Source organism: Chiloscyllium punctatum, chromosome 36, assembly GCF_047496795.1.
Source record: "Chiloscyllium punctatum isolate Juve2018m chromosome 36, sChiPun1.3, whole genome shotgun sequence".
In the NCBI taxonomy this organism is placed as follows: domain Eukaryota; kingdom Metazoa; phylum Chordata; class Chondrichthyes; order Orectolobiformes; family Hemiscylliidae; genus Chiloscyllium; species Chiloscyllium punctatum.
Genome location: NC_092774.1, coordinates 15,812,902 through 15,820,433, shown reverse-complemented (window position 1 = coordinate 15,820,433; position 7,532 = coordinate 15,812,902). Strand labels below are relative to the sequence as shown.

General features: G+C 61.8%; 1 long non-coding RNA gene across 1 annotated transcript in view; it reads left to right on the top strand.

Moving 5' to 3' along the window:
• LOC140461127 (uncharacterized) overlaps positions 1 to 3,581 on the top strand; it is a 5,582-nt gene extending 2,001 nt beyond the window's left edge. The window contains exons 2-3 of the long non-coding RNA XR_011954463.1: positions 714 to 835; positions 3,519 to 3,581. This is a non-coding gene — a long non-coding RNA (uncharacterized lncRNA). The remainder of the gene's footprint in view (positions 1 to 713; positions 836 to 3,518) is intronic.
• The last annotated feature ends 3,951 nt before the right edge of the window (positions 3,582 to 7,532 follow it).

Sequence of the window (7,532 nt, the reverse complement as noted above, 5' to 3'; positions counted from 1 at the left end):
TGCACATCCCTGGGCACTATGGGTAATTTAGCACGGCCAATCCACCCTAACCTGCACATCCTGGGCACTATGGGTAATTTAGCACGGCAATCCACCATAACCTGCACATCCCTGGGCACTATGGGTAATGTAGCTTGGCCAATCCACCCTAACCTACACATCCCTGGGCACTATGGGTAATGTAGCATGGCCAATCCACCCTAACCTGCACTTCCCTGGGCACTATGGGTAATGTAGCATGGCCAATCCACCCTAACCTACACATCCCTGGGCATTATGGGTAATTTAGATGGCCAATCCACCCTAACCTACACATCCCCGGGCACTATGGGTAATTTAGCACGGCCAATCCACCCTAATCTACATATCCCTGGGCACTATGGGTAATTTAGCACGGCTCTCTGGGGGCGGAGACGTGGTCTCCCCCATCTCAGCCCGCCCTTTGACCCTTCCTCCCTCACTTCCGCTCCCCTCCCCCCCCCCCCCTCATTGGAGGGGAGCGACGGTAGGGGAGAGAAGTTGGGCCGAGCCATGAGTGGCGTGAATATTCGAGGGGTGGGGCGGGTGGTGGCCGTGACGTGGGAGGAGTTTGGGGTTGGTGGGTGGGTGGGGGGGGGGGGGGGGGGGGAGGAGGGGGGGATGCCTTGTTCGCTGCCGATGACATTTGCCTTTTCATCTCTCCCGCTCCCCCCGCCCCCTTATCCCTCCCCCAGATAAGACCTGCTTCAACACCCTCTTCAAATTCGAGGACATGATGGGAGATCACCAAGAACTTTGTGGTGTGTCATATCGACCGCCCCGGGTCAGCAGGAGGAGCTGCCCCATTCCCCACCGGGTAAGGGTACTGTGCCAGGGCCTGCCCGCAAGTTCTGGGCAATACTCGGGGCCCATGTGAGTCGGCAAGGACCATCTCCTGTGAGAGAGAATCTAACTATCGCCCCCTTGACGTTCAATGGCGTTACCGTCACTGAATCCCCCCCCTCCCCCAACTATCAACATTCTGGGGGTTACCACTGAGAGAGAATCTAACCATCGCCCCCTTGACGTTCAATGGGGTTAGCGTCACTGAATCCCCCAAGTACCAACATCCTGGGGGTGACCATTGAGAGAGAATCTAACCATCGCCCCCTTTACGTTCAATGGCGTTACCATCACTGAATTTCCCCCCTCCCCCCACTATCAACATCCTGGGGGTTACCATTGAGAGAGAATCTAACCATCGCCCCCTTTACGTTCAATGGCGTTACCATCACTGAATTTCCCCCCTCCCCCCACTATCAACATCCTGGGGTTACCATTGAGAGAGAATCTAACCATCGCCCCCTTGACGTTCAATGGGGTTAGCGTCACTGAATCCCCCAAGTACCACATCCTGGGGGTGACCATTGAGAGAGAATCTAACCATCGCCCCCTTTACGTTCAATGGCGTTACCATCACTGAATTTCCCCCCTCCCCCCACTATCAACATCCTGGGGGTTACCATTGAGAGAGAATCTAACCATCGCCCCCTTGACGTTTCAATGGGGTTAGCGTCACTGAATCCCCCAAGTACCAACATCCTGGGGGTGACCATTGAGAGAGAATCTAACCATCGCCCCCTTTACGTTCAATGGCGTTACCATCACTGAATTTCCCCCCTCCCCCCACTATCAACATCCTGGGGGTTACCATTGAGAGAGAATCTAACCATCGCCCCCTTGACGTTCAATGGGGTTAGCGTCACTGAATCCCCCAAGTACCAACATCCTGGGGGTGACCATTGAGAGAGAATCTAACCATCGGCCCCCTTGACGTTCAATGGCGTTACCATCACTGAATTTCCCCCCTCCCCCCACTATCAACATCCTGGGGGTTCCCATTGACCAGAAACTGAACACGGACCAAACCGCATATGAACCTGTCCCGGAATCGAATCGGTCGTTCCTTCCTGGGTCAGAATCCCTGGGATTGTCTCCCCTCCCTGAAGGGCGTGGTGGGTCTACCCCACAGCACGTGGCTAAGATGGCAGCTCACCCCCCAACCCCCACCCTCACCTTCTCAAGGGGGGCAATTAGGGACAGGGATGATAAACACTGGCCCACTCTGCGGCACCCACATCCCACCAATGAATGGGGGAAAGCACAAGGACCCCCCTTCCCCGTGAAGCCAATCCTCTCCAACATCTGTCTTTTTTGGTCTGTTCCGACGCCTTCTCCCTTATCCATCACCTCCGCGTGCCCTCCCTGTCTGTGAGCGCCCCGCCATTAACCTAGTTCAGGCCTCTCTGGGCCTGCACCCGAGGGATATCTGGCCGATATGCCGACCAGGGGCCTGTGCGCGGGGCTTGGCCTGGAGCTGAGGAAATCCAGGTTCATATTAGGCCCTGGGCCCTGCGCAGATCCAGGTAGGCCCAAGGATATTGGCTGAACTTGACTGGTCTGTCCTCATAGCATCCACACACGGTGCGGATAGAGGCCACCGAATTGACTCCAACTCATCCCCTCTACCCTGCATTTCCCACGGCCAATCCACCCTAACCTGTACATCCCTGGGGCACTATGGGTAATTTAGCACGGCCAATCCACCCTAACCTGCACATCCCTGGGCACTATGGGTAATTTAGCACGGCCAATCCACCCTAACCTGCACATCCCTGGGTACTATGGGTAATTTAGCACGGCCAATCCACCCTAACCTGCACATCCCTGGGGTACTATGGGTAATTTAGCACGGCCAATCCACCCTAACCTGCACATCCCTGGGGTACTATGGGTAATTTAGCACGGCCAATCCACCCGAACCTGCACGTCCCTGGGCACTATGGGTAATTTAGCACGCCAATACCCCTAAGTATGGGAGGAACCCAGAGTACCTGGGGGGGGGGAAGGTGACGGACAATGTGCAAACTCCACCCAGACAGTCAACTGAGGCTGGAATCGAACCTGGTCCCTGGTGGTGTGAGGCAGCAGTGCTAACCACTGAGCCACTGTGCCGCCCATAGATATATAACAGATGGCAGGTCTGGGAGTCACGGCAGACAGGATTTCCTTACGTCCTGTCCCTATTGACCTCAAAAGTGTCTAACCCCGTGTTGGACCCTGTCTCTGGGATGGGGGGGGACAGTGTAGAGGGAGCTTTACTCTGTATCTAACCCCGTGCTGTCCCTGTCCCTGGGAGTGTTTGATGGGGGGGACAGTGTAGAGGAGCTTTACTCTGTATCTAACCCCGTGCTGTCCCTGTCCCTGGGAGTGTTTGATGGGGGGGACAGTGTAGAAGGAGCTTTACTCTGTATCTAACCCCGTGCTGTCCCTGTCCCTGGGAGTGTTTGATGGGGGGGGACAGTGTAGAGGGAGCTTTACTCTGTATCTAACCCTGTGCTGTCCCTGTCCCTGGGAGTGTTTGATGGTTGGTTGGTGGTGGGGGTGGTGGGGGGGGATTGTGAAATGCTCGTGTTTGTGTTGGGAGCCTCTCTCACTGTTCACTGTTCTCTCCCTGTCTCCGTGTTCTCCCCCCCCCCCTAACCCCCCCCCCCCCCCAGGTACCAGTTCCCATCGATGGAACAGTTGTGTGAAATGCTGCCTTGCGTTATTCAGTACTTTAAGTGAGTCATATCTCCCTCAGAACTGACCCTCCCTCAGCACTGACCTCCCCTCAGCACTGACCCTCCCTCAGCACTGACCCTCCCCCAGCACTGACCCTCCCCCAGCACTGACCCTCCCCCAGCACTGACCCTCCCTCAGCACTGAACCTCCCCCAGCACTGAACCTCCCCTCAGCACTGAACCTCCCCCAGCACTGACCCTCCCTCAGCACTGACCCTCCCCCAGCACTGACCCTCCCTCAGCACTGACCCTCCCTCAGCACTGACCCTCCCCCCAGCACTGACCCTCCCCCAGCACTGACCCTCCCTCAGCACTGACCCTCCCTCAGCACTGACCCTCCCTCAGCACTGACCTCCCCAGCACTGACCCTCCCCCAGCACTGACCCTCCCCCAGCACTGACCCTCCCTCAGCACTGAACCTCCCCCAGCACTGAACCTCCCTCAGCACTGAACCTCCCCCAGCACTGACCCTCCCTCAGCACTGACCCTCCCCCAGCACTGACCCTCCCTCAGCACTGACCCTCCTCAGCACTGACCCTCCCCCAGCACTGACCCTCCCCCAGCACTGACCCTCCCTCAGCACTGACCCTCCCTCAGCGCTGACCCTCCCCCAGCCGCTGACCCTCCCCCAGCGCTGACCCTCCCCCAGCACTGACCCTCCCCCAGCACTGACCCTCCCCCAGCACTGACCCTCCCCAGCACTGACCCTCCCCCAGCACTGACCCTCCCTCAGCACTGACCCTCCCTCAGCACTGACCCTCCCTCAGCGCTGACCCTCCCTCAGCGCCCGCTCCCTAGCACTGACCCTCTCACAGCCCCCACTCTCTCAGCACTGACCCTCCCACAGCACCCACTCCCTCAGCACTGACCCTCTCACAGCCCCCACTCCCTCAGCACTGACCCTCCCACAGCCCCCACTCCCTCAGCACTGACCCTTCCTCAGCACTGACCCTCCCTCAGCACTGACCCTCCCACAGCACTGACCCTCCCCCAGCGCTGACCCTCCCCAGCGCTGACCCTCCCTCAGCACTGACCCTCCCACACCACTGACCCTCCCACAGCGCCCACTCCCTCAGTAATGACCCTCCCTCAGCGCTGACCCCCCCACAGCACCCACTCCCTCAGTGCCCACTCCCTCAGCACTGACCCTCCCACAGCGCCCACCCCCCCCACAGCACCCACTCCCTCAGCACTGACCCCCCCACAGCACCCACTCCCTCAGCGCTGACCCTCCCACACCACTGACCCTCCCACAGCGCCCACTTCCCTCAGCACTGACCCTCCCTCAGCGCTGAACCCCCCCACAGCACCCACTCCCTCAGTGCCCACTTCCCTCAGCACTGACCCTCCCACAGCGCCCACCCCCCCACAGCACCCACTCCCTCAGCACTGACCCTCCCTCAGTGCCCGCTCCCTCAGCACTGACCCTCCCTCAGTGCCCACTCCCTCAGCACTGACCCTCCCTCAGTGCCCGCTCCCTCAGCACTGACCCTCCCACAGCACCCACTCCCTCAGCGCTGACCCTCCCACAGCACCCACTCCCTCAGCACTGACCCTCCCACAGCACCCACTCCCTCAGCACTGACCCTCCCTCAGTGCCCACTCCCTCAGCCCTGACCCTCCCTCAGCCCTGACCCTCCCTCAGCACTGACCCTCCCACAGTGCCCACTCCCTCAGCACTGACCCTCCCTCAGCGCCCGCACCCTCAGCACTGACCCTCCCTCAGTGCCCACTCCCTCAGCGCTGACCCTCCCTCAGTGCCCACTCCCTCAGCACTGACCCTCCCTCAGTGCCCACTCCCTCAGCACTGACCCTCCCACAGCACTGACCCTCCCTCAGCGCACACTCCCACAGCACACACTCCCTCAGCACTGACCCTCCCACAGCGCCCACTCCCTCAGCGCTGAGTCTCCCACAGCACTGACCCTCCCACAGCGCCCACTCCCTCAGCACTGACTCTCCCACAGCACCCACACCCTCAGCACTGACCCTCCCTCAGTGCCCACTCCCTCAGCGCTGACTCTCCCACAGCACCCTCTCCCTCAGCGCTGACCCTCCCTCAGTGCCCACTCCCTCAGCGCTGACTCTCCCACAGCACCCACTCCCTCAGCACTGACCCTCCCACAGCACCCTCTCCCTCAGCGCTGACCCTCCCTCAGTGCCCACTCCCTCAGCGCTGACTCTCCCACAGCGCCCACTCCCTCAGCGCTGACTCTCCCACAGCACCCACTCCCTCAGCGCTGACCCCCCCACAGCGCCCACTCCCTCAGCGCTGACCCTCCCACAGCACCCACTCCCTCAGCACTGACCCTCCCACAGCACCCACTCCCTCAGCGCTGACTCTCCCACAGCACCCACTCCCTCAGCGCTGACCCCCCCACAGCGCCCACTCCCTCAGCGCTGACCCTCCCACAGCACCCACTCCCTCAGCGCTGACCCTCCCACAGCGCACACTCCAACAGCACTGACCCTCCCTCAGCACTGACCCTCCCGCAGCACTGACTCCCTCAGCGCAGACCCTCCCTCAGCACTGACCCTCCCACAGCACCCGCTCCCTCAGGACTGACCCTCCCACAGCGCCCACTCCCTCAGCACTGACCCTCCCACAGTGCCCACTCCCCCAGCGCTGACCCTCCCACAGCACCCACTCCCTCAGCACTGACCCTCCCACAGCGCCCACTCCCTCAGCACTGACCCTCCCACAGCGCCCACACCCACAGCACTGACCCTCCCACAGCGCCCACTCCCTCAGCACTGACCCTCCCACAGCGCCCACTCCCTCAGCACTGACCCTCCCACAGCGCCCACACCCACAGCACTGACCCTCCCACAGCGCCCACTCCCTCAGCACTGACCCTCCCACAGCGCCCTCTCCCTCAGCACTGACCCTCCCACAGCGCCCTCTCCCTCAGCGCTGACCCTCCCTCAGCACTGACCCTCCCTCAGCACTGACCCTCCCACAGCACTGACCCTCCCACAGCGCCCTCTCCCTCAGCACTGACCCTCCCACAGCGCCCTCTCCCTCAGCACTGACCCTCCCACAGCGCCCACTCCCTCAGCGCTGACCCTCCCACAGCGCACACTCCAACAGCACTGACCCTCCCACAGCACTGACCCTCCCTCAGCACTGACCCTCCCTCAGCACTGACGCTCCCGCAGCACTGACTCCCTCAGCGCAGACCCTCCCTCAGCACTGACCCTCCCACAGCACCCGCTCCCTCAGGACTGACCCTCCCACAGCGCCCACTCCCTCAGCACTGACCCTCCCACAGCGCCCACTCCCTCAGCACTGACCCTCCCTCAGTGCCCCCTCCCTCAGCGCTGACCCTCCCACAGTGCCCTCTCCCTCAGCACTGACCCTCCCTCAGCACTGACCCTCCCTCAGCACTGACCCTCCCACAGCACTGACCCTCCCTCAGCACTGACCCTCCCACAGCACTGACCCTCCCTCAGTGCCCTCTCCCTCAGCGCTGACCCTCCCACAGCACCCACTCCCTCAGCACTGACCCTCCCTCAGCGCCCACTCCCTCAGCACTGACTCTCCCTCAGCGCCCACTCCCTCAGTACTGACTCTCCCTCAGTGCCCACTCCCTCAGCACTGACCCTCCCACAGCGCCCACTCCCTCAGCACTGACCCTCCCACAGCACCCACTCCCTCAGCACTGACCCTCCCTCAGCGCCCACTCCCTCAGCACTGACTCTCCCACAGTGCCCACTCCCTCAGCACTGACCCTCCCACAGCACCCACTCCCTCAGCACTGACCCTCCCACAGCGCTGACCCTCCCACAGTGCCCACTCCCTCAGCGCTGACCCTCCCACAGCGCCCACTCCCTCAGTACTGACTCTCCCTCAGTGCCCACTCCCTCAGCACTGACCCTCCCTCAGCGCCCACTCCCACAGCACTGACCCTCCCTCAGCACTGACCCTCCCTCAGCACTGACCCTCCCACA